This window comes from Plecotus auritus (genome assembly GCF_963455305.1).
Source record: "Plecotus auritus genome assembly, chromosome: 1".
In the NCBI taxonomy this organism is placed as follows: domain Eukaryota; kingdom Metazoa; phylum Chordata; class Mammalia; order Chiroptera; family Vespertilionidae; genus Plecotus; species Plecotus auritus.
This window is the reverse complement of record NC_137770.1, coordinates 190,594,079-190,621,016: the sequence shown is the minus strand read 5'-3', so window position 1 is coordinate 190,621,016 and position 26,938 is coordinate 190,594,079. Positions and strand designations below refer to the sequence as shown.

Genomic DNA, 26,938 nt, shown 5'->3' with positions numbered 1-26,938 from the left:
TGTATCATAGGAATGTACACTTGAAACCTATATAATTTTTTTGGGGGGTGCCACATTACTTTATTTGAAGGAATAGTACAAATGAAAGACATAAGTGGATGTTTTGGTACAAGTTATAGAAAAGGTAACTCCAACATGCACTTACTGCTTTGTGACTAAGAAGTCACCCCCGTGGCTCTGGGAAGCCAGCCTAAGGCTTAGCTGTTATCACTGTCTACCAGGGTGTGCTTGTCAAAGAGATACTCTGCCATGCCAGTTTCAGGGCCCCCAACCTGTGCAAGTTGGTTATGTGGTCACCCAGTTCTTCAATGGATTTCACCTGCTCATTCAGGTAATGATTCTCAATGAAGTCACACAAATGAGGATAATTTTTGCCAGTGGCCAGTTTGTGCAAGTCCAATAGTGATTGATTTACACCTTTTTTTCCAAGTGTAATGCATTCTCCATTGCATTCATCCCCTTCTCCCAGTCATTATAGTCTGGTTTCTTGATATCCTGAAGGAAGATTCCATCACCTCGTTGGTTCTGCAGCTTCATCAGTTTCTCAGCATGCTCTCTCTCTTCACAAGACTGGTGAAAAAAATATTTGGCAAAGTTCTTCAAAGCCACATCATCACTGTCAAAATAGTAAGGTAGTAAGACATGTACAGGTAGACATAGGAAGCATAGAGCGCCAGGTTGATCTGTGGGTTGATGGCAGTCTCCGAGTCCTGGTGGTAGTTCTGGTTAACCTTCGAGGTGGACCCTGTTGTTGTTACGGTGGGCAGCTAAGCAGAGGCAGCTGTGCAGCATTGGAGTGGTGGCAGGGCCTTGGGACTGTCTGAGGGCGCTGGGCAGTTGGCTGAGATGGATTCCATCCAAGCACTGTTGAAGCAGGAAACAGGGTGACTCTCCACAAAGACTGTCAAAACCTATATAATCTTATTCACCAATGCCACCTCAAAAATTTTTATAAAAAAAGAATGAAGAACGCCACCCCCCAAAAAACAACAACACACAGAATAGAGATGACTATTGTTCCAATAATAACAATGGCTGTCATTTACAGGAAACTTTCAGTATTTCAGCTAATATTTACTGAGTAAATGTCAGGCATTGTTCTAAATGCTTTGCACACTATATATGTGATTTAAGCCTCCCAGAAATCCTGTGAATAGGTTCTAATAGGTCTCCCCCTAGTGGCTTTGTGGAGAAGAGCATGAAAGGGGGAGGTGTGCAAGCGTGGAAGCAAGAACATATAGGCGTGGCCATTGTTCTCCGTGCTCCTAATTTTTTCATCCTACTCCAAGCTTTCACTTGAGAATCTGAAGAAATTATAGATCAAGAGAGAAGGGAATGGAGCTAAAGGAAGTGTTCAGGGCCAGGAGAAATGGGAAACATTGAGGCAGAAACCATAGAAAAATTCAGAGAGTATTCCAGGGGGTTACGTTTAATGGCTGCTGCCATCTTTTGTCTCTAATAACTGTAAATGTTCACCATATGTAAAGTTTTGTAAATGGAAATTTATCCCCAAATTTTGGAAACAGGGAGAAGGCCCAGCATCCTGAAGCAGAACAAGAACTAGAATGTGCAAAAAACTACCCATAGACACACCAATGAACCAGGGATAAGGGAAAAATGAAAAGGGTTAGCAAACGAGGGTCTTGTGATGAGCAAAATTTTGCCATTCACACGGGCGTTTTCTGTTCAACCTGCTAAACCTTGCTACTGTCAGATATTGAGCAAACGTGAGAAGACTGGGAGATAGCAGCTCGTTTCATGCTCATTCATGATTCTCCTTCAACATGGCAAAGATAAAGGAAGAAAATCAATGTTCTCATCCTTGACTCCCCTCTAACAAGCTTCCCCATGTTAAATTTAGATGCAAAGAGCCCAGGTCCTTTTTGTGACAAGGAAAGGATCTGATTGCAGCTTTTGATATCCAAAGTTGTGAAAGGGGTATGTTAATACATATTTCATCTTGACACTCTTCCACCCTGTGGCTGCACTTCCTGGGATGATCAATCTAACTGACTCTGTAATTGGAAAGGCAGCACAAGTCTGAGAACAATGCCGCTTCACAGACTTTTGTTTATGAAGTGTTTTGTCATAATTTAAAATACCTTCTGTTTTCCCATAAACCCATGAGGTAGGTTATTATCACTGCCATTCTAAAGATGAGAATGTGGAGCTTGCATAACTCTACAAGGTTATAAGAGAAGTTATTGGCTTAGGATGAGAACTCAACATTTCTTGTTTCACCAGATTATTACCCTTTGAGTCACATAACTATAGTGACAAATGGAATGACCAGAGATAATGTGTTAAGAAGTGGGGCAGGCATAGAAGTCCATTGATGCACAAAGCTGGAAGATAAAAGGGGCCATTATTCATGCAACAAATGCAGTCCGTGCCATGCTTTTAAGCTACTCAGGACAAGTACCCCTTGTAAAATAAAACTATGTATTTTCGTTATTTTATTGCTGTTGTTATTTGTGCTGTCTCTATTACTTGAATACTGTTCTGACTTTTAGGTTTGTCAAGTGGCTCCACTGTGGCTCCTATCACTGGTAGAAACCACTAAAGTAGAATTTGATATTCTCATGATATGTCATGTTTCCATGTTTCACGTTCAGATGGCCAATGGTGGGTGGATAATTAACCAGGTAAAATAAGATTTTTTTGTTAATCCTCACCCGAGGATATATTTTTTTTCTTCATTAATTTTTGGAGAGAGTGGAAGGAGGGGAAGAGACAGAGAGAAACATCAGTGTGAGAAAGACACACCTATTGGTTGCCTCCTGCACCTGCCCAATCAGGTCCATGGGCTGGCGCGCTATCCACTGTGCAAAACCAGCTAGGGCTACAGCAGACTTTTTAAAAAATATATATTTTTATTGACTTCAGAGAGGAAGGGAGAGAGAGATAGAAATATCAATGATGAGAGAGAATCATTGATTGGCTGCCTCCCACACCTCCCCTACTGGGGATTGTGCCCACAACCCAGGCATGTGCCCTTGACCGGAATCGAACTTGGGACCCTTCAGTCCACAGGCAAACGTTTTAATCACTAAGCCAAACCAGCTAGGGCTGCAGCAGAATTTTTAACAACTCATTCTGCCTTTCTTTTCAGAATCTTAGCAGATTTATTGCTCTATGGAGAGAGAAGGACATCGAGGGTGAGAACAAAAGAGACCAATCCTTTTTACTTAATTTCCTGAAGAGGTGATTAAAAAAGGAAGGCTTTACATATTAGGTGTGTGAATCATAGAGGAAGCCTGAGGTGGGGTTGAAGGGAAGCTCAGGCTTTCTTTTCTTTTCTTTTTAAAAAAATTATCTTTGTTGTTGAAAGTATTAAAGATGTCCCCCATTTTCCCTTCAGCCATTGACCTGCTAAGCTCAGGCTTTCTGACCCAGAGGAAGTAATTATTTTTCTCAGATCCAATACTGAAGATTTAAAAGGAAAGACCGCATTGTCCCATTGCAATTGCTGCCCCATCCAGGAGTCATAGGAGTGAACAGAGGCATGTGGAGTGGTGATAGCTCTACACAAAACAGACTGAGGAATGGGCCTCAGCACTGACAGCAACACAGCTTGTGGATAGACGCAGGCATGACTAACCTGTAAGAGAGTAACAGCTCTTTTAATAACATGTGTAGGAGAATAGGGAAATATTTCTCACATTTGAATGTCAAGAGTAAGAACAGTTATTAGTAGGAGAAAGGGTGAATGCACAGTAAATGTGGAAAAAGTCTTGGGAATCCCATGTTTAATCAAGATGGTGCAATGGAAAGTTGTCCAGCCTATCCTACTCCCCTTGGGGAGAAAATCACCTAAAAAACAATTCAAGTAAAGTAGTTCACTATTGCTGAATTTTTCCTGCATGTTAGAACAGTTAGTAACTAAATATTTGGGGGGAGGGAGAGAAAATATGGTACCTTGTACCCCCCCACATACCTGTGCTTACAATATTGCAATTATCTATGTTTTCATATATATCCACCCATAGATGTAGGCTCTACGGGGGCAGGGATATTGTCTGCTTGTTTAGGGTGGTATGTCCAGTGCCTGGCACATTTTGTTTGGCATTTAACACATTAGATGGTTGTTGGTTGTCCAAAGGAATGAATGGTGGATCAAGGAGAAGAGTGTTAATAGATAGGAGAAAAAGTTAAATTTTGTTTTCCAAGTCTAATCCATTGGTACTCTTTTAAGAGACATGCAGTATATAATTAAAACCCAAACTGTCTAGGTTCCAAATCCAGTTCTACCATCTCCAAGCTGTGTCATTACAGGGTGGTCCTTAATCTTGTCTATGAACTATTGTCCCCACTTTCATCAATGGATATATCAGGGATATAAATTTTGCTGCATGTATGGAGCACCCAAATAGAGTAGTTCAAATAAGATAAGGGTTTATCTCTTACTATCTATTATATAAAAAGCCTATGGTCATCATGCCATCACGCCGTAATGACTGATCAGCAGGAGGCTGCGTGCGTGGGGTGTGCGGGGCTGCGTGCGCTGCCAGGCGGGCGCGGGTGTGCGGGGACTTGACTTTGGAGGACTTGACCAGAGGTGTGGGTGGGTTTCTGGGTCCCACCTCCCGTGGTGGTGGGGGCGGTGTCCCCGGGACTCTTTCTGGGTCCCGGGTCTCTCGCTATTTCGCGTGCTGGGCCCTTAGTTTAATATAAAGAAGTCAGTTGGACTTGTATGGCAGGTCTATTATACAATCATGACCCAGACTCTTTCCACCCTTTATTTTAGCCCAGTGGTCAGCAAACTGAGGCTCATGAGCCACATGCGGCTCGCGAGCTGCGGTTTGCCGCTCTGTTCACTGAGTTTGCCAACCACTGTTTTAGCCAAACTTGGACTGTGACTTTTAGAATGGTCACTTGGTGGCTGCTGGATCTCCAGCTCTTGCATCTGCTTCCCAGGCAGAAAAAAAGAAGATGAGCAGCCTGGCCAACATGGATCAGTGGTTGAGCATTGACCTATGAACCAGGAGGTCTTGGTTCAATTCCTGGTCAGGGCATATGCCCAGGTTTTGGGCTTAATCCCCAGTGTCAGGCCTGCTGGAGGCAGCTGTTCAATGATTCTCTCTCATCATTGATGTTTTTATCTCTCTCTCTCTCTCTCCCTCTCCCTTCCTCTCTGAAATCAATAAAACTATATTTTAAAAAAAGGAGATGAGCAAAAGCAACTATGTGACAGTGATTTGTCTCCCTTTAAAGAGATTTCTCAGAAGTCTCAATCAAAAACTTCCATTTATATCTCATTGGCCAGACTGTATCACAAGAATCCTTCATCTGAATAGGAGTCTGGAAAATGCTTATGTGTATTGCTATTCCCAAAATAGAAAGGATTATGTTGGTAAGGAAAAAGTGGGGATTGGCTATTGGATACAACTAACAGTGTTGGAGCAGGTAAAGACACACCTAGTGGGCATTCAGATAATGTTGCTGTACTCACATTTAAATTAGGCTTGTGATTGTAATTGAAAATGTATATAAATATATAAAAATATATGTAGACTTGAACATTGGAATTTCAAGACATAGCTTTTACGTGGCTTCCCAGCTGATGGGTAATGATTAATGATGACATAGAATTTGTTGTGAACCTGAATCCTTATATAAATTCACTCCTTTAACCCTTAACCACAACTCTGGAAAGTAGTTTGGCTATTATTTTTAGAGGAAACTGAGGACTACCTGGTAAGAAGAATGCTCCACAACCACCAAATGGCAGAGCTAGGTAAAAACTTAAACCCAATCTGCTTCCAGAGTATGTGCTCTTGATCTCCAATGCAAGTGAGAGAATATCTCCTAGTAAAAGTGAATCAAAAATAAAAAATGAATTCCTTTGTTCCCTGGATGGAATAAGTTAACTCTGAAATCTTAAAGATTTACTTGAAGTTGTTTCGTCTCTGTGATATCCTGTTCAAAATAAGGAGAATAAATAGCAGATGGCAATATCTGTTAGAATATAAACCCAATAAGGGAAAAGACTGCCATTTTCTTGGCTGCAGCAAGAGCCTAATTTAGTGTCGCCAATATTATGAAAGTACTTGGCAAATCCTATTTGTAGTGAAGCGCACACTTTGACTTTCCCAGCTATCCCAGCCTTACCATATAAATATGTTGCAATTTAAGAGCTTCTTTTAGAGATAGAACTACCATTCTTATCTTCTGTCAAAATGAAAAGATGCTGTTTTATAAAAACATTTAAAGCTGAACTATTATCAACCAAACAGCTTGCCAGAAAAGGCACATATAATGAGATTGCATTCATAGATGTATTTATGCACATATGTATATATTTTACATGTACATATTATAAACACTCATGCTTATAAAAATAGCCTAATTATTTTTAGAGCATCTGTTGGGAGAATAGGACGTTACCCAGCCATCCTTCAAGGAAGACACAGATGGTAGGTAGTGACTGATTATGAGGAAGTGCATGCTATCTACACAAGGTCAGGCAAACAAAGCTTTGAGCCTTTTCAGTATTAGGATGAAGGCAATTGAAATGCAAATATGAGAGGATAGAAGGAGGTAAGCAATTACTGCTAGACTCACCAGTGACCAAATAATTATCAGCATTATCCCTGCCTGCAGAGGTGGGAGAAGGGGGTAGAATTTATCTCATTTTTCATTTTCTCTTGACAACCTCCAATGGATTAGCGGCGAGGTGGGTGGCACCTGTAGTAGCTTTTGATTGGCTGCTTTTACATCCTCTGAAAGGAGGAGAAGAGAAATCAGCAGGTGAGTTCCCAAGAACAGTTTCATAAGCTGGAGACTGAATATTTCTGCTATAATTAACCCCATGGACTGCTGTTTTTCTTTTTCTCCTCCTTAGTATTTTGCTAGTTAATGCCCAATATGTTCACCATTCACTCTGCCCTCAGAGAAGCCCTTTTGCCAGGGTTGGTGGCTACAGTGTTCAGCCATACACACTCAGCAACCAGTAAGTATTCTTTGACTAGTTGTTGCACCTTTTCCTGTGAGCTAGTGGTTGTTGGTGGTTGTTCTTTTCTTCCCGATTGGACATCTACTGTCATAAAAGTGGCTCTGAGGAGCAAATGAAGGCTGCCAAGTCTACTCGAACCCTCTCTGGTGCTCCTTGGCTAGTTCATATACTGTGATTGTTTTACAGTTATTCAGGGGACTGTTTGTTGCTTTGGGGTAGAGGAATCCCATAATGAAACAAACCTCCACAAAGATATCACCTCTTGTATTAATATTGTTGTTATTGTTGAAATTATTGGAGCAACAATCTTGGTAGACAAAACCATGGAAGTCTAGGAAAACAACTGCCTTTTGATTTCAGTAGAGAAGAGAAGCCTTTCAATCTTGTCATTATTTTGTAGTTTTTGAAAATGTTTGTAATTTTCATGAAAATGTATATTCCTCTAAGGCTAGCAGAGATGACTGAGTAACAAGAGGACAGTGCTACCTACTTATTTCTCCCTTTCAATAGAAGTGTTATTTGGTATATTTTGTTAAAACTTTGTAAGAGATATACATTGACGTTTGGAATATAATATCTACTGTTAAACACTTTACTAGTAATACATTGGGCAGAAGGAATAAGGAGGTCAGAAACTCCGAGTTGTGAAATGGCCAGCATCTGTGTGAACATGGTGTGTCAGAGTGGTCTGGAGTGTCTGGTGTGTTGACCTGATGTGTCCTTGTGGAATGTAACCTAGACTGTGTGCAGATGTGACAAGGATGCTAGTGATGGTGAAGTGGTAAGGGATAAGGCTGGAAAGGTAGGCTGAGACCCTAGACCTCAGGGTCCATGCTCCTCCTCTTCTTCTGCCATCACGGGTACTGTGGGGCATAAGTTTGAGAAGCAGCAGGCCCATGGAGAAAGCATTGGACTTTTTAATTTTTGAAGCTTTCTGAGCTAGTTTACATAAAATGGTATAATAATACGCACCTCTCAGGACTAATAAGAAAATAAATTTAAGGAAAACATGAAAAGTGCCTGGCAACCTACTTGATACATAGTTGACCTAGGTACTTTCTTTCCCTCATACAGTGCTATTTACAGGAATCCTCCATGAATTGTTTTTGTAACTGAATGAACTCTCTAATTGAATCTTTTTGTTTGTTTGTTTTATAAATATTAGTTATGGCTTGAATTATTCATAAATTACAGTAATCTTCTAAATTTCTTTATTTTAGGACTATGAGTAGAAAATCTGAAAATTAGAAGATTTGGATCTTTAGGTTGATTTGTATCTATCATTCTGATGCAAACTGGAATTAAAGTCATGCAAAGGTTTAGCAAAATTCTTCCTTTTAGCCTTTTTTGTAAGAAGTAGAAATAGCATACTTCCAACCTAGCTCCTGTGGGGATCTTTGAAGGATAAATTGAATAATGTATGCAAAAATGATTTGAAGAGCTCTATAGAAGAGTAATAATAACCCTAACTCACAAAATCCTTAATCAGGTAATTGTAGATTATTTTCATTCTTAAAACCTTGACACATTTCAGTAATCTCATTAGGATAAATATCTGTGGATGAAAAATGCAAGTGTCTTTGACTATTTCCTTAAAGATGTTAAATCCTCAATTCCACACTTAGTTTAAAGATTATTCTTTTCATTTGTTAGAGTGTGGTAGAACTAGAACAATGCTTTTTGTATTTATTTTATTAAATCCCAGAACTCTTTGTGTGTCGTTAAGATTCATTGGTCAATTCTCATAGCAGTACATCTTTTTGTTGTTGTTGTTAATCCTCACTCAAGTATATTTTCCCATTGATATTTAGTGTGAGAGACACATGGATTGGTTGCCTCCAGCACATGACCCAACCTGGGTGGTATGGAGCCTGCAACCTGGGTGGGATGGAGCCCTTGACTGGAATCGAACCCGGGACCCTTCAAGTCTGCAAGCCTGCTCTCTATCCACTGAGCCAGACTGGGTAGGGCACAGTACATCTTCTACCAGCTATTTTCAAAATAGTCCTAACTTCTTAGAGAATTATGTTGTTTATCATCATATATCTGGTCTAATTTCTGGTTTGTAATCTTTCCTGAATAATCAATAACAGTTACAATGATGGAGCTTTCCACATGACATGGGTTGGTGAGTTTCTGATGTTTTCTTTCTGGTGATTTTAGCCCTTTGTCCTTGATTGCTGCCACAAATTAATCTATTAGTCTCATGAAACTGCTTGTGTTACTGTAAATTAGGCCCTGCTATGCATGTTAGGATGTAAAGTGTAATTATGTCAGTGATCAGTTTATAGAGGTTGTAACCTCCCAGGTTTGCACTTGATAGCACTATAATAGCTCATATGAACAATTTCTTTTGCTGTCTTATGTAATTTGCAGAATATTTTAGTGGTGATGTTTAAATGCTGCCAAAGACATGATGTCATTATTACGTGGTAACAATACCTTTTAAAATGTGCTTGAACCTTTATAATCCAGTAATATAGTATCATGGTTTATGTATTGCTTTAATTTCATTGCTTTAACTGAGAGGTTTTAATATGATATCCACAGGAAAACAAAATGTTTTTCAACTAAATGATAGCAACATTAGTATCAACATTCATTATTGGTTTTGTAAAAGGAGTTTAGTGACAAACTGTAGGCGTCCAATTTAGCATTATTTGTTGTGACATAAAAGAGAAACTATGAGAAAAAAACCCTCAATAGTTTATATGCACTATACTTGTTTTACTATTTGCCCCTAAGATCTCTTATAATTTCTTTTGTGGTAGCTGTAAAATGTTAGAGTAAAACAGGAACAAAATGAGATATTTACCTAAGGCAATACACTATTTTAGAATGAACTTTAATGACAAAATAAGAAAAATCTCCTTGTTACGCTGATGACTAAATGGTAATTATAAATCATTATTGATCATTGTTCAATGTTCATTAAATCATAGCTTTAACCTACATTTTTCTACTTGTTCTCAATAGAAAGAAATTGGCAGGTTAATGGATTTTATTCTGTCTCCAAATAATCATGGTAGAATTTCCTAAAAGTGAAAAAATTTTAAAAGAAAGTTGATTGCTAAGATAAATGTTCAACAACATTGAATACTTATTTCCTGGTCCTTGACAAAGAATGAATGAACAAATATTTACTGAGTTTCCTCTATGGGGCCAACCCTGTTCCAGACATGGAGGATGCAGTAGTAAAGCAAACAAAGTTGCTGCTTTTATGAGCTTATGTTTTACAGCCTACAATAGTCTACCATCCAACATTTTTCAAAATCCTAGTTGACAGAAGAATTCTTTGAACTATGTTGATGATCTGCTGTTTTCTTGATGAGGAAAATAAGATATTTTTTGGGGGCAGACCAGCAGCTTGACTCTGTACCTAGTTAGTCAGTATCCCTAATGTACTTTCTTGTTAGTCTATAATCAAGTCACTGCCCCTTCTTTAATTATCTGGTCTTGCAAGACCTGTTTACCTAAATACTCCCATTTTACAGAGGCCATAAACCATGAACAATACACAACTTCTGGAGGGGGTTATTAGTGCTGGCGCCAGGCCAGGCCTTTAAGTGTGGTCTGACGGGCCCATCCCAACACATAGGGCTTTTTGCAAAGCCCACGAAAGGTCTGGAAGTCTGATCCTTATTTGGGGGACAAAGAAACCAAAGGGTATAAAGAGAAAGCTTCCTCCATATTGGTTTACTCAGGATTTGGAGAACTGACCCCCTGAGTCACTGTACTAGTACATGTGAAACATCTGGAAATAAATGGGTTTTCCCTATATCTCCGGTACTCCTGTGTATTTTTTTGGTCGCCTGGTAAATTCTGTAACATTCTCAAGGGAAAACTGACCACTGGTTGATTTCAGATTCTTGTACATTGTGTGACATGAAAGTGGCACTCAGAATTAGATCACAAGGCATGAGGTCATATGGGGGAGACTACATAGATCCTCATGGTCATCAAAACTCTGGATAGCCTAGGTCAGTGGTTCTCAAATTTTAGAATGCCTGGGGAATTTATCAAATACAGATTCCTAACCCCACTTTGAGAAATTCAGATTCTTTAGACTTAGAGAGGTACTCAGTAATTGCATTTTAAACAAGCAATAAGTGGTTCTAATAGTGTTGGTAACTCACCCATATTTTGAGAAGCACTTGTTTTTCTTTATTTTATTTTATTATTTTTTAAAATCTTTGTTGAAAGTATTACATATGTCCCTTTCCCCCCTTTTGCCCCCTTCAGCACGCCCTCTCCTTCTCCCCAGGCCTCACCACCCTATTGTCTGTGTCCTTGGGTTATGCATATATGCATATAAGGTCTTTAGCTGATTACACCCCTCCCCCCACCTTTCCTCCGAAATTCCCCACTCTTTCATGAGAAGCACTTGTTTTTAGATTTTATATATTTGACATTTACTAACATTACAAACTTAATTTAATTATTACTAATTATCACAAAAATGACAAATGTATAGACAACCTTAGCCGTTCGTTGGTATAGATGAGCTCTATGACCTCTGAGAGAAGTTAATTAAATTAATTAATCTTTCTGGCATAATAAATTTCTAAAGTCACAGAGGTAGGAGAAGTGAGCCAGATGGGCTGCATAGACTCAGGAAGCAAGTTACAGAGGCAAAAGAAGGGCCCTTGGAGCTCAGGAGAAAGACAGCAAAGGTATGAACCTGAGGGAAAAAGGGGGAGGAAAGGGGGAGTGTGCTCCAGAGAGAGCATGTAGAGAAGTTCATTTTAGCACGAGATGTAGGAAATGTTTACTTTCCCTGGGAAACTAGAATATTTTCTTTCAGTGGATAATGTCCAATGTGTAACTGACCATGCTTTCTTTTCATTTTGGCATTCAGGCAGCTTTGCATCAATCTGATAACTGAACAACCATCATAAATTTGATCATCATAGATATCCTGATTCTTCCACACCGCACAGCCCTCATGACACCACAGTCTGTAACTGCCTCTTCCAACTTATATTTCTCTGTTGTTCTGATGATAAATTTTTATTTATATTTAACAATTGCACTTCTATAAACAGCCCCAAGTACTCTGTGGAATGAAATATGTTCTAAGCAAAATACTTCATAATTTAGGTTTTTATAAATACAGACAATTATTTCTTCCAATTTAGTCTAAGTATCACTATGCTAAAAAGGAAAGCTAGTTTTCTCACTTTGTAGTAATCATAGTGTTGAAATCTATATTCACTTAGGAAATACTGAGAATGTGGTTAATCAATATTGGCATTTGTAATAACCATCACTCCTGGGAATACTTGAGTATGCAGATGTGATATGAAAGAGGCAGTGAACTGAAGCGGAGAGTCCTGGACCAAGAATCAGAGCCTGCGATGTAATCCCAGCTCTACTTATAATCACCTCTATGGCTCTAAAAGAATGCAACCTCTTTGAACTTCTGTTTTTTTCCTCCTTGAAATCACATGATTTGGAGTAAATAATCTCTAGGGATTTTTTAGGTTTATTTGCAGATTACTATAATTTTTTAAGCTTTATATGATATTTACTCTTTTTACATATGGTTTTAGAAAACAGATAAATGTATATATCTAAGTAAGATATTTTTATTTAACTGAAAAACATATCACTAATAATTGATCTTGACTTTAAGAATTGGACCAGACTTAATTCAACACCTCCAACCCATATCTTTTTCATAGGGGCTATGCAACAGAGGATCTGGGTATGTATATATACTTGATGAAGAAAATTAAATTATATTTAGACAAGTGTAAAGTTTTCATCTTCAAATTTGTCTCAATACCTTTCCCCCCGTTTCTTCCATATCCCTTCCAGCCTCCTGCTCATTCACTTGATTCTTCAGGAAAGACCTGAGATAGATATTACAAATTATTGTAGCGGTGACCTTCTAATGCTAATTTCTCAGAAACTAAAATCAGGCTGGAGAATGTTTATTTCTCCCAGAATTGCTAATTTAAAAGACTAGGTTTATAATAACAGTTTTTTGATGACTTAAAATATATTTCCAGCATGCAGTGATGGCCTTGAAGAGACCACAATACCTTAAAATATTATGAAAATCAAGGCCTCTGGATAGAGTTTGCTGAATATGCAATGCAATCTTGCTGCCTAGAGAGGTAGAAACAAAAAATTTTCATTACTTACAATGGCTGAAGCATCCTTTTGTTTGCTTCTTCTATGACGAACCTTCGGAGAGTGGAAGTGGTCAGAATGTGCACACAAGCAGCATACTCTTTAGAAATCTGGTTAGTGCAAAGATATCTAGTTAAGAGCACACAACCTATGAGTTTTCTTTTCTCTACACCTTTTACACCCAGCCCTCAATCTCCCTCCCATCTGACAACTGTCAAAATGTTTTCTGTATCTATGAGTCTGTTTCTATTCTGCTTGTCCATTTATTTTGTTTTTTAGACTTCATATATGAGTGAAATCACATGGCCTTTGTTGTTGCTTGACTTATTTCTCTCAGCACAATATTCTCTAGTTCCATTCATGTTGCAGATGGCAAGATTTTCTTTTTATGGCTGACTCATAGCCCATTGTTTGCATGTACCACTTCTTTATTCATTCAGGTATCGATGAGCAGTTAGGTTGCTATCATATCTTGGCTATCCTATAAAATAAAGGGCTAATATGCTAACTAGACCGGATGGTGGACTGACCTTCCGAAAAGACCTTCCGGATGACCTTCCAGAAGGAACAGTGGGGGGGGGGGGAGGGGCTCCAGGGCCACGAGGCAACTGGAGCTTCGAGGGCCTATTCTTGCATGAATTTCGTACATTGGGGCTCTAGTTGTAAATAATACTGCAGTGAAAATATAGATGCATATGTCTTTTTGATTTAGTGTTTTGGGTTTCTTCAAATAAATACTCAAAGGTGGAATTGCTGGGCCCTTCATTTTTTTAATTTTTCTTTTTTTTAATTTTTAAAAAATTTAATAAATCTTTATTGTTCAGATTATTAAAATTGTTCCTCTTCCCCCCCACCCCGATAGCTCCCCTCTACCTGGTTCCCATCCACCCTCTGCCCTTACCTCGCCCCCACTGTTCTCATCCATAGGTGTACGATTTTTGTCCAGTCTCTTCCCGCACCCCCCACACTCCTTTCCCCCCAAGAATTGTCAGTCCACTCCCTTTCTATGCCCCTGATTCTATTATATTCACCAGTTTATTCTGTTCATCAGATTTTTTTATTCACTTGATTTTTAGATTCACTTGTTGATAGATATGTATTTGTTGTTCATAATTTTTATCTTTACCTTTTTCTTTTTCCTCTTCTTAAAGAATACCTTTCAGCATTTCATATAAAACTGGTTTGGTGTTGATGAACTCCTTTAGTTTTTTCATATCTGTGAAGCTCTTTATCTGCCCTTCAATTCTGAATGATAGCTTTGCTGGGTAGAGTAATCTTGGTTGTAGGTTCTTGCTATTCATCACTTTGAATATTTCTTGCCACTCCCATCTGGCCTGCATAGTTTCTGTTGAGAAATCAGCTGACAATCATATGGGTGCTCCCTTGTAAGTAATTAACTGTTTTTCTCTTGCTGCTTTTAATATTCTCTCTTTGTCTTTTGCTCTTGGCATTTTAATTATGATGTGTCTTGGTGTGGTCCTCTTTGGATTCCTTTTGTTTGGGGTTCTGTGTGCTTCCTGGACTTGTAAGTCTATTTCTTTCACCAGGTGGGGGAAGTTTTCAGTCATTATTTCTTCAAATAGGTTTTCAGTATCTTGCTCTCTTTCTTCTTCTGGCACCCCCATAATTCAGATGTTGGTATGCTTGAGGTTGTCCCAGAGGCTCCTTACACTATCTTTAAATTTTTGGATTCTTTTTTTCTTTTCCAGTTGAGTGTTTTTTGCTTCTTTGTATTTCAACTCTTTGACTTGATTCTTGCGGTCCTCTAGTCTGCTGTTAGGTCTCTGTATAATATTTTTTATTTCAGTCAGTGTATGTTTAATTTCTAGTTAGTCCCTTTTCATATCCTCGAGGGTCTCACTAAATTTATCAGCCTTTTCTAGGAAATTCTTGAAAAACCTTATAACCATGGTTTTGAATTCTATATCCAGTCATTTGCTTTCCTCCATTTCTTTCATTTGTGATCTGTCTCTTTGTCTCCACATTTTGGCTGCTTTCCTGAGTTGACAGAGTGGTTTTGTGTGCTAGGTGTCCTATAGGGCCCAGTGGCTCAGCCTCCCCAGTTACCTGAGGTGGACACTCTTGGTGCACCCCTTTGTGGACTGTGTGCACAGTCTTGTTGTAGTTAAGCCTTGATTGTTGTTGGTGTCACTGGGAGGAATTGACCTCCAGGCCAATTGGCTGTGAGGATCAGCTGTGTCTATGCTGGGAGAACTTCTGTGCTGGAGACACCCTTATGAGACAAGACTTGCAAAATTGCAAAAGCCTCTGTGCTCAGCTTGGATGGGGTAGAGTCTCAGGGCAGAGCAGACAGCCTTGGCTTCCCATCAGCCCTGCCCTATGAGGACCCTGGGTTCAGTGTCCCTCAGTAATCGCTGCAAGCACCTCTGAGAGAAAGCCGCCCTCGAGTTTCACCTGCTGCCAGACAGTCCAGTTTCTCCCTGAATGAGTCTGGGTTCTCAGAGTCTCCCCCAGAACTGGAGTTCAGTGCAGTCGGGAGCTTCCGTCTCCCTCCCGCTTGAGAAAGCCAGCCACACACTCAGCCGCCAGTCCTCTCCGCTCGCACGCATCAATGTACCTCAGCCTCCTGCAGCTCCTCTGAGTCTCAGTGTGCTTTTTTCTTTCCTTCTAGTTGTAGAATTTCCACTCAGCCAGCTCTCCTGTGGTTCTGGATGGTGTCCGTTTTGTCTTTTAGTTGTAGTTTTGAAATTGTTGTGTGAGGCAGCAGTTTAGGTGTTTATCTATGCCGCCACCTTGGTTTCTTCTGGGCCCTTCTTTTTTTAAAAAAATATATTTTTATTGATTTCAGAGAGGAAAGGAGAGACAGAGAAAGAGATAGAAACATCAATGATGAGAATCATCGATTGGCTGGCTCCTGCAGGCCCCCCACTGGGGATTGAGCCCACAACCTGGGCATGTGCCCTTGGCTGGAATTGAACCCTAGACCCTTCAGTCCACAGGCTGATGCTCTATCCACTGAGCCAAACTGGCTAGGGTGCTGGGCCCTTCTTGACTCTTGCTATAGCCTTTGTTTTAAAGTCTATTTCGTCTGATATAAGTATTGCTACCAGAGTTTTTTTGTTGTTATTATTTCCATTTTCATGAAATATATTTTTCTATACATTTACTTTCAGTCCGTGTGTGTCTTTTGATCTGAAGTGAGTCTCTTGTAGACAACACACTGTATATAAGGTCTTGTTTTGTTTTCCATTTAGCCACTATATGCCTTTTGATTGGAGCATTTAATCTATTTGCATTCAAGTAATTATTGATAGATATGTATGTGTTTTTATTTTATTATTCATATTTTTTATTTCTTTTTATTTTTCTTAAAAGAAGATTTTTTAACATTTTTTGCAATACTGGTTTGGTGGTGATGAACTCTTTTAGCTCTTTCTTTTCTGGGAAGCACTTTATCTGTCTGTCTATTCTAAATGAGAGCTTTGCTGGATAGAGTAATCTTGGTTGTAGGTCCTTGCTTTTCTTTTTTTAAAATATATTTTATTGATTTTTTACAGAGAGGAAGGGAGAAGGATAGAGAGTCAGAAACATTGATGGGAGAGAAACATCGATCAGCTGCCTCCTGCACACCTCTCACTGGGGATGTGCCCGCAACCAAGGTACAAGCCCTTGACCGGAATCGAACCCGGGACCCTTCAGTCCGCAGGCCGACGCTCTATCCACTGAGCCAAACCGGTCACGGCAGGTGCTTGCTTTTCATCATTTTGAATATTTCTTGCCAATCCCTTCTGACCTGCAGAGTTTCTGTTGAGAAATCAGCTGACAGTCTATGGGATCTCCTTCATAGGTGACTGCTTTTATCTTACTGCTTTTAAGATTCTCTCTTTGTCTTTAATCTTTGGCATTTCAATTATGGTGTGTCTTGGTGTGGGCCTGTTTGGGTGAATCTTGTTTGGGATTCTTTGTGCTTCTTGGACTTGTCTATTTCCTTCACTAAGTTAGGGAAGTTTTCTGTCATTACTTTTTCAAATAGGTTTTCAATCCCTTGCTCTCTCTCCTGATGATGTGAATGTTGGTATGCTAGAAGTTGTCCTTAAAGGCTCCTTAAACTATCCTCATTTTTGGGGGGTTTTTCTTTTTCTTTCTTTCTTTTTTTAAAATATATTTTTATTGATTTCAGAGAGGAAGGGAGAGAGGGAGAGAGAGAAACATCAATGATGGGAGAGAATCATGGGTCAGCTGCCTCATGCATGCTCCCTACTGGGGATTGAACCTGCAACCTGGGCATGTGCCCTTGGCCAGAATTGAACCTGGTACCCTTCAATCCACAGGCTGACGCTCTATCCACTGAGCCAAACTGGCTAGGGCTGATTTTTCTTTTTCTTTTCACTGTTCTTTCTTATCTTCCAAATCGCTGATTTGATCCTCTGCTTCATCTACTCTAGTATTGATTCCTTGTAATGCATTACTGTTACTGTATTTTTCATTTTTGACTGGTTCTTTTTTTGTTTTCTATCTCCATTTTTATGTTTTCTATCTTTTTGTTGAAGTTCTCAATAAGGTCATCGACTCCTCCCCTAAATTCTTTGAGCATTCTTACAGCCACTGTTCTGAACTCTGCATCTGGTAGACTGCTTGCCTTCATTAGTTCTTTTTCTGGAGTTTTGTTTTGTTCTTGCCTTTGGGGCATATTTCTTTGTCTCCAGATTTTGGCAGCCTCCTTGTGTTTGTTTCCATGTATTAGATGGAGCTGCTACATCTTCTGGTCTTGGTAGAATGGTCTTATGTAGTGGGTGTCCTGTAGGGCCCAGTGGCACAGCCTCTTTGGTCACTCAAGCTGGGTGCTCCAGGTGCAACCCTCTTGTGGGCTGCATGCAGTGCACCCTCCTGCTGTAGTTAAGCCTTGATTGCTGTTGGCACATCAGTGGAAGGGACTGATCCCAGGCCAATTGGCTATGAGAACCAGCTGCAACTATAGCAGAGGACCTGCTATGCAGTGGCCAACTCCACGAAGCAGGCCTCCTTTCAGTGGGCTCTGGTACCTGTTGCGTCCACCCCTTGAGTGTGTTGCTCATGGAGGTGGTTGGGCTAGGAAATGATGGTACATAGTAAAGGCAATAAATCTTTTAAATTATTGTTATGTTTTCTCTTTTTACTGCTCGGCGAGCTTCTCAAGAAGAAGTGGGTGATTTGCAGGGAAACTCTTAGGGATTCCTGTGTTTCAGTGGTCATGTATCTGCACGCATTTATCTGCATGTATCATTGATTGGCCGCCTCCCGCACACCCCCCACTGGGGGTCGAGCCCACAACCCGGACATGTGCCCCTGACCAGAATCAAATGTGGGATCCTTCAGTGCGCAGGCCAACGCTCTATCCACTGAGCCAAACCAGCCAGGGCTGGAATACTTTTAACACATAATGGCATAATATGATAAAATTTTTTAGAATCATTAATTTAGGTAGGAAACCAGTAATTACAAGTTGTCTTTTTCAGAGGTGAAATTAGTCTACTTGTTGAAATTGTCAAATTGTAAAACCAGATTACATCACTAGATGGCATGAGTTGCAAGTTGAAAGGAAACTGTGTTACCAGATATAAAGTATAATGTGCTGATACCTACCTGTATCCTAGTTTATTTTTGAATATAGAAATATTAATATTGGAAACTCCCAATAGGGAGAATATGAATTTTGTTTGGGTCTTTACTTCTGAAATACATTTAACAAAAACAGAAAACAAGCATTAAGTTCTTAGTTTCAGAAAAAATTAAAGAAAAATAGTTTTAAAAAAGTGTAATAGTTTGTATTAATTTAAGTCACTGGATATTGAGCTAAAAAAATTAGAGGATATTAAGGGGTAAGTAGAATTAGCCCCAGGGAACACTGAAAAGTGGTGGCTTAATTAATTAATTTCTCTCTTTGGTATCCTGTATGGATGGTTTTCTACTTTCCCCATTCTATTTTGGAAAGTCCCTTCTCCCAGCTGCTGCTTTTCCTGCTGTCCCCAGCTGCTCCATGCTCACCACTGTGGGCACACAGCACAGTGATTTTACTTGTACATTCATCAAAACATTCCTATTCTATGTCTCATCCCCTTGGAGTCAGAAGTTTCTACATACTGGCTAGTCAAGAAACAAAGTCATGCCAATCTGTGGGTGGGGATTAAGGTTTAATGGGGGAACTAGCTCAGCTCAGTTTCAGTCTCTTCTCTTAGACAACATTGTCATAGAGGTCCTACTGAGCTAGGAAACAGAAGGCATATGCAATGAGTAAGTGAAGAGAACATCAACTAGTGGTAGGGAAGCACCCTGGGACTACCCACAGCAGGATACCACCTTTACCATGGAGTAAGGGCCTCCCACAGGGAATGGTGGACATAAAAAGAAGAATATAGTCAGTCATTAAACACTTGAAGCTCCAAAAACAAACAAACAAGCAAACAAGAAGAAAAAAAATTCCCTGAAGCTCCAGGCTGCTGGTGGTGAGGGGTGTGTGTGTGTGTGTGTGTGTGTGTGTGTGTGTGTGTGTGTTGTTAAAAGAAAAACAAAAATTCATTCAAATTGAGCAGCATTCGATTTAGCTGAGAGAAAGAAGCTCTGAAGAGCTATACAGAATGGAAGACTTTATAGGCAGAAGGGAGCAGAACAAGGAAGTCATACTAGGTAAAAACATGGGTTGGTTACTGCAAGGTTACTTTTCTTTAGAAAATGAAGGGCTTTATTAGGCAGATAACTTACTAGTGATGATCAGGTGATTCTTGACTGATTGGTTTAGGATTCTATTTCTGAGAGAACTAAAACTATAAGTCTCAGTTTGGTGATGTGTAGCTTAGTATAAGGAACTCCATTTTGGGCCTGTTGTCTTTTTTTTTTTTTTTTTTTTACAATTTCTTTTCATCAGACTCTCAGCCTAAAAGACTTGATAAAAATGTAAGGCATTAGCTTTATTCCCAACTCTTGCTCTGAAGTGCTTGCAGTTTTTGCTGAATCTCTGTATGGTAGTCAAAGGCCATGACTTAGTTTTACATTCTTTAAGTTGATAATTTTCTTCTATCCTTTTCTGACATTCTAGATCTAGGGAGATCATTGCTTGGTGGTTAGCAGCTGCAAACACGCATTTGAAGGCTTTGAGAAAATGCTTATAATAATCATAGTCTGTGCACCAGGGAGATGACTATGGTTATTATAAGCAGGATCATTCCCAATGTCTAGAGTGCACTATGGAACCTTGGTCCCCAAGACCCAAACCAATCAGAATTAAAGATGTCAGAGAAAGACCCCAGTAAAGGAGTCACTTTTCAAAGCCAACTGGCTTGTTCAGTGATATGTAGCTGAGTGTTAACTTTCCCAGAAGTGTTAACCCAAGTGTAGTAGGTGGTGTTGTCCACAGAACAGACACCTCCTTGCTCAGCTAAAACACAATCAAGGGCTATCCTATTATCAAGAACAACTTCTGCCGGAGTCCAGGGATTTTTGTTGGGAAGCTACTGCTTTAGCAACAGATTCTGCAGTATTTCCAAGAGTTAAAATGAGGTTCCTGATCATAGTCTCATTGCACTTACTCCAAGTCAGAGGAGTAGGGATATGCCAAAGGAAGTGAATTTTGAATCATGAATGCCTCCTGGTAATTTCCTTTTGAGTCTGTGGCTCGGGACTGGAAAGGTGACAGCCATGGAAGCCAGTAAAATGTAAGGGTCTGCAGACTGTGCAGGTGGTTTTATTCTGGTTCCCCTGCCTTGTGTAGAGAGTCTTGACACAAGCCTGGTTTGGGGTTGTTAATCAGAGACAGGGACATGGACGCCTGGGTTAGGGAGCCTGACATGATAGAGAGGGGAATGAATTTGTTTAAGAGAAACAGGCGTTGGAAATTAGGGAGAAGTTTGTGATGGGCAGAACTACAGGATCACTAGCATCATGGCAAAGTCATTTGGAAGTTGGATTAGCCTTCCTTGCAATAGCCTAACATATGAGAACAGTGGCATTATTTTTCCAGCTAGAGCAAGACAAAAGGTGAACAAAAGAATCATAAAGACTTTTACGGTGTCAGAATTAGGAAAAGAATGGTCAGGGAGGGAAAGAGAAGTGAAAAGAAATGTTCTTGGTCTGATGCCTTAGGAGGAAGTTGTCTATCTCAGGTTGGCTACTTCTTTTCCTAGTCATTTTTTAAAAAAATATTTTTTTATTGATTTCAGAGAGGAAGGGAGAGGGAGAGAGAGATAGAAGCATCAATGATGAGAGAGAATCATTGATCAGTTGCCTCCTGCACACCCCCCACTGGGGATCCAGCCTGCAACCGAGGCATGTGCCCTTGACTGGAATAGAACCCAGGGCCCTTCAGTCCACAGGCTGATGCTCTATCCACTGAGCCAAACCAGGTAGGGCCCTAGTCATTTTGATTTTGAGATTCCAGTGTTTACACAAGACCAGATGTCAGGTGGAGCCTGTTTAGTTGTGAAATATGTACCCAAGTTTTGACACCTTGTAATTTATAGTGGTTTCAGTTGTCAACAGTACTCAGTAGGGTCCTTTGCATGAATCTCTCTTTTGCAAAAGCATCAGAATAAAACAACTGTGTGCTTGACTCTTATTATTTCTAAGTAGCTTTAATTATGTATAATGATTAGAGTTCTTAACCTTTAAAATCCTTTATTCCTAGTGAAAACTAAGAAGTAAGTAATTGTGAACTGTTAAACTAGCATTCTGTGGATTGGCAAATTTATGAATACATTCAATAATTTCTAGAAGTATATTCTTCATAGTAAGTGAATTAAATAGATGTAAGATAAAAGTTTACCTATGGACTTTTCAACAATAATTGTGATTTATGGTATGTCGAATTAAAAATAGTTTCCAAAATAGTTTTGGTAACTTGAAACCTTAAACCTATACCTAGATATGTAAAATGATGGATATTCATTGAATATCTAGATCAAGCATGTCAAACTCATGGCCTGTGGGCCGCATGTGGCCCACAATGAATATTTTTGCGGCCCAGCCAATATAACAGTATGTAAGAAACATTTTAATAAAAATTTCGTAACTTAATTTTTACAATATCCTGTTATACATAATTATTAATAATGAACTATAACGTTCGCTAATGACTGATTGCTATAATCATGTTGCATTCATTTCCCTTACATGCCTTATGTGCAGGCGCACCATTTCTCTCCACTAATACTAGCAGCAAATATTTTAGCAGCTGATTGCCACGTCATTAGTCTTGGACTGACTTGTTTGGTGTGTGCAACAGGAAATATTACGCTTTTGGAGAACAAGAATAGATTTATTTGCATTACGCTTATTAATTTGTGCAGTTATTCAGTGTCTGGTAAGTTAATGTTCAAGAAAAATTATTAGTTTTTATTAAAATGTTATGTTATTTTATGTTAACAATTACTCATTTATTTCAGCCCTTTGTATTCAGTATGTCTCTATCAAAATAAACATATGCTTCTATGAAAATTGAAGCTTTTGTTTTCCTGTATCCCACATAAACTTAAACCTTGTTTATTTGGCCCGTGTTAAGCTTTGAGTTTGACATGCTTGACCTAGATCATTTCCACATAAGACAAAACACTGAAACATTAATTATTAAACAAAATTTTATCTACTTTTGTCTTATTATTACAAAGGAACTAAAGATATTTGTGACTATCAATAAACATGTCTTGTGCCACATTGATTGGAACATGTAAACATTTGCATTTAAAGTAATTGTTGATAGATATGTACTTATTGCCATTTTATTCATATTTTAATATTTTTTTCCTTCTTCCTCTTGAAGACTCTTTAACATTTATTATAATACTGGTTTGATGGTGATAGACTCCCTTAGCTTTTTTTTTTTTTTTTTGTCTGGGAAGCTATTTATCTGTCCTTTGATTATAAATGATAGTTTTTCTGGGTAGAATAATCTTGGTTGTAGGTTCTTGCTTTTCATCACTTTGAGTATTTCTTGCTAATCTCTCTGGCCTGCAAAGTTTCTGTTGAGAAATCAACTAATAGTCTATGGGAGCTCCCTTATAGATAACCAACTGCTTTTCTCTTACCGCTTTTAAGATTCTCTCTTTGTCTTTAATCTTTGGCATTTTAATTATGGTGTGTCTTGGATGGGCCTGTTTGAGTTCATCTTGTTTGGGGCTCTCTGTGCTTCCTAGATTTGTATATCTGTTTTCTTCACTAAGTTAGGGAAGTTTTTTGTCATTATTTTTTCAAATAGGTTTTCAATTTCTTGTTCTCTCTCTTCTCTTGCCAGTATCCCCAATATGCAAATATTAATACACTTAAAGTTATCCCAAAGGCTCCTATATTATGCTTATTTTTTGTATTCTTTTCTTTTTTTTGCTATTCTTTGTTGTTGTTCTTTTTCTTCTTTTTTGCTATTCTGATTAGATATTTTCTGCTTTGTTATCTTCCCAATCTCTGATTTAATCCTCTGCTTCATCTACTCCACTGTTGACTTCCTATAATGTATTCTTGATTTCAATTAGTGTATGCTTGATTGCTTTTTTTGTGTTTTCTAGTTCCATTTTTATGTTCCCTATCTCTTTGTTTAAATTCTCATTAAGTTCATTGAGCATATTTATAACCAGTTTTGAACTCTGCATCTAGTAAATTTCTTATCTCCATTTTGTTAAGTTATTTTTCTGGAGTTTTGTTCTAGTCTTTCATTTGGGGCACATTTCTTTTTCTCCTTATTTTGACTGCCTTTCTGTCTTTATTTTGTATTAGATAGAACTGCTACATCTCCTGGGCTTAGTAGAGTGGTCTTACATGGTAGGTGTCTTGTACAGTTCATTGGCACAACCTTCCCATTCACCTGAGATGGGCATTCCAAGGCTTAAAACAAAGAGTTCCTATAAGGCCGGGAATATTATCTTCCAATTTGGCCAACTTCTGACCATAGAGTTACTTAAAAAAATTCTTTTGAATACCGTGTCAGGTTTTAGCTGGGACAAACAGTAAATACTTCTGGCAGTATTACACAACCCTAGGGACACAAGAGGCATCCCAAAGGGGGTGCAAAAGATACTACCCTCCCAACCCCAGAGTCACTCCCAACAATAGCCTAAAGAAACACAATTCCCCTGAGAGCTGGCAATAGTTGGTAGGACCTTAGTTGCAAATGGGGTGCAACTCACATTTCTGTCCAGCCATATTTTTGCAGTCCCCAACCTGATGGTTGCCAAGCCAAATTCTCAGGAAACTAAATGCTACAAACAAGAAGAAAGTAGTTGTCCCATGGAAGAGAAAGGATAGACAAGCAACAGGTACCCAAACACAAATTCATGAGTCTAGTTCAAAGAACTAATTCTTACAAGTGATTTTTGCCCGCCACACTGAATTTGGAAAGAAAGGGACAATGTGAAATTTCACTTTCTCTGCCAACCACCACACATGAAGACCTGGGAGAGCTAACTTTGTAAGAGTCCTCACCGTGTTCCCAGGATTCTGTCTGCAGGCTCTAGAGTGAGTGGGTCTCATCCTAATCCCAGAAACTGTAGGGGAGAAAAAATAATTTTCCCTCTGCCCTTGATGGTTAGTGCATGGCTGAGACCCCTTTTTCTCTAGGATGCCTCATAAATGGATGAGGTTATTGAGGTTAAAAATTCTCCACATTGGTTACTGTAATTCAAGATTATCTTTGGTAAGGTTAACTTTCCAAAGGTAAGACTGATTATTCAGCTGGAAAACAAAATTTTTTTTCACCTGAGGCCTCACACTAGAACCCATCCTGCGTAAGTCAGCCTTGTCTGACCTAGGATTTAGTCCGGTTTCTAAGTAGGACCCACTTTGATCCTGGACCTGGGCTGGTGTTTTAGTCGGACCCAGTGTGACCTTGCCCAGTTTCTGGGCCCCATCTGAAAACAAAATGCTCAGAGTTTTAAAGCAGCTCCTAACACAAAAGCTGTGGAGTTAGGTCCCAAGAGAGACATGCCCATCAGCCCTGGAGACGGTAAGAACGCAGCGAGCTCAAGGAACCTGGCAGGTACCTGCTCCTGGTTGTCATTGCTCCTGGAGGCCATGGCTTCTCTCTTCTGACCGAAGAACTGTTTTAAAATAAAATGAGGCATATTTAAAATTTTGAAGCATTTATATGTCAAGCTTGCTCAGGTGTCAGAGCTGTAAATTGAGCCCCCTGATAGGCTAGTTCTTTTCCCCCCTTTCATGAAAATAGTTCTGGCACTTTTGCACCAAGGAAAAGAACAGCGTGTGTCTGGAGCAGTGAGTAGCTTGCACTGTACATCTCCCAAGTTCAATTTGGAAGTTTCTGCATACAAATATTCTGCATACAATAGACAGTTCTGCTCTACTGGGTCTTAAGCAAAAATAATTAAACACCAAGTGGATTTTCTTGTTTCTTTTTCTTTGGCCCAGACTGTTATTCTGTGAGGAAAGATTTACCCAAAGAATCTGGTAGCGAAGGTCTAGAAAAGCTTCACTTCCCCAGTCAGCTCATCAGTTTACTGCGGAGAATTTTATAAATAATTAGAATATTGGTCACCCTCTGATTTAGACCCTCAGATTCTCCTGGTACTTAGCACCAGATGGCTAAACATTTGGGTAAACTAGCCTACTGTTGGCATTTTATTTTTTATTTTAAACATTCTCCAGGCAAATTTATGAAAGCCCACTGCCCCAGCTACCAAATGTACACAAATCACCCTCAGTTAAACCATACTCCTTAAATTCAGACACATAATGTACTTTTCTAATCTCCTTTTCAGATAATGCCACTCCATTCTCCTGTGAGTAACTCTGCATGCGGTTTTCTTCCTTACTTTTCAGTAAGTCATTCATTTCTGTTTACTTCTTTAATTCTGCTGGCACACAGGCTCTCCTCTGCTTACTCTTTGCCACTGTGCTGGGTCAGAAATCATTTCTGTGCATGGGTCAAGTGCTCTGGGCATACAGATTTACAGGTACTTCCCAAACTAGCTAGCCATAGACCCCCATGCCTGTATGTTGGCTTCCGGCTCTTCATTGTATGTTTTCATTAACTAGCTTAAGTGTCAGTTCTTCTATGATGTGAAGCCATGCCTGACTTCTCCAGGTAAATTTAGCACTTCTTTCTCTTGGTTCCTATAGTCCTCTGCACATATGTTCAATACTTGAGAGCAATTACTGTTGTGCTGGACTTGCTTATTTCTATATATGTCTCCCCCAAATCCTGAAGCTCTTTGATAGTTGGGACTTTGTCTTAATATCTAAGTATCTCTAATAATCATAATCAGCATTGAATAAATGTGGATTACTAAATAAATGATTACATGTGTGTAGGACTATCCCCTTGGCATGGAAATGAAACAGCCAGGAGCCATTGGTGAAATATAGTCTCATGGTCTCACCTAATATGGGAGGCTTGGAAATATAGTCCAACTGCAGTTGCATGACTGGTGAAGAGCTGGCTTGTCTGCCATAGGAACTGTGTTATCATGAAGAAACATCTTTGGAAATGTTAGATCCTTCTTTTAAATAAAAATTGTATCATTATGTAGTAAATCTGATCATTCTTTTTGCCTTAACATCTATTTTTTGTCTGATATTAATATAGCTACACCAGATTTTCTTTGAGAGATTTTTATCTGGAACATTTTTTTTTGTTATTAAAAATTTTATATATTTATGTTAATCATTTAGATGTTTCTTGTGAAGAGCATATAGCTGAAAACTTCTTGTAAATACAACATGATAATCTTTATTGGTAAATTTAAACATTTAAATTTGAATTGTATACTTAATGTAATTTATGATATATTTGGATTTAATTCCTCCATCTTATTTTATAGTTTTTTTATTTGCTTTTTTATATGGTCCTTTTCTCTTTTGCTACCATCCTTTACATATATATCAGGAATTTAAAAAATTGAACTTCCCCTT

The 26,938-nt window shown here is 39.0% G+C and overlaps 1 pseudogene across 1 annotated transcript; it reads right to left on the bottom strand.

The window, feature by feature from the left end:
• Nucleotides 1-197: 197 nt before the first annotated feature.
• LOC308241869 (ferritin heavy chain-like) lies at nucleotides 198-25,858 on the bottom strand (annotated as a pseudogene). Its single transcript has 3 exons — nucleotides 25,766-25,858; nucleotides 25,051-25,107; nucleotides 198-767 (listed from the first exon to the last, which is right to left on the bottom strand). The product of its transcript is annotated as a ferritin heavy chain-like (transcript).
• Between the last annotated feature and the right edge of the window lie 1,080 nt (nucleotides 25,859-26,938).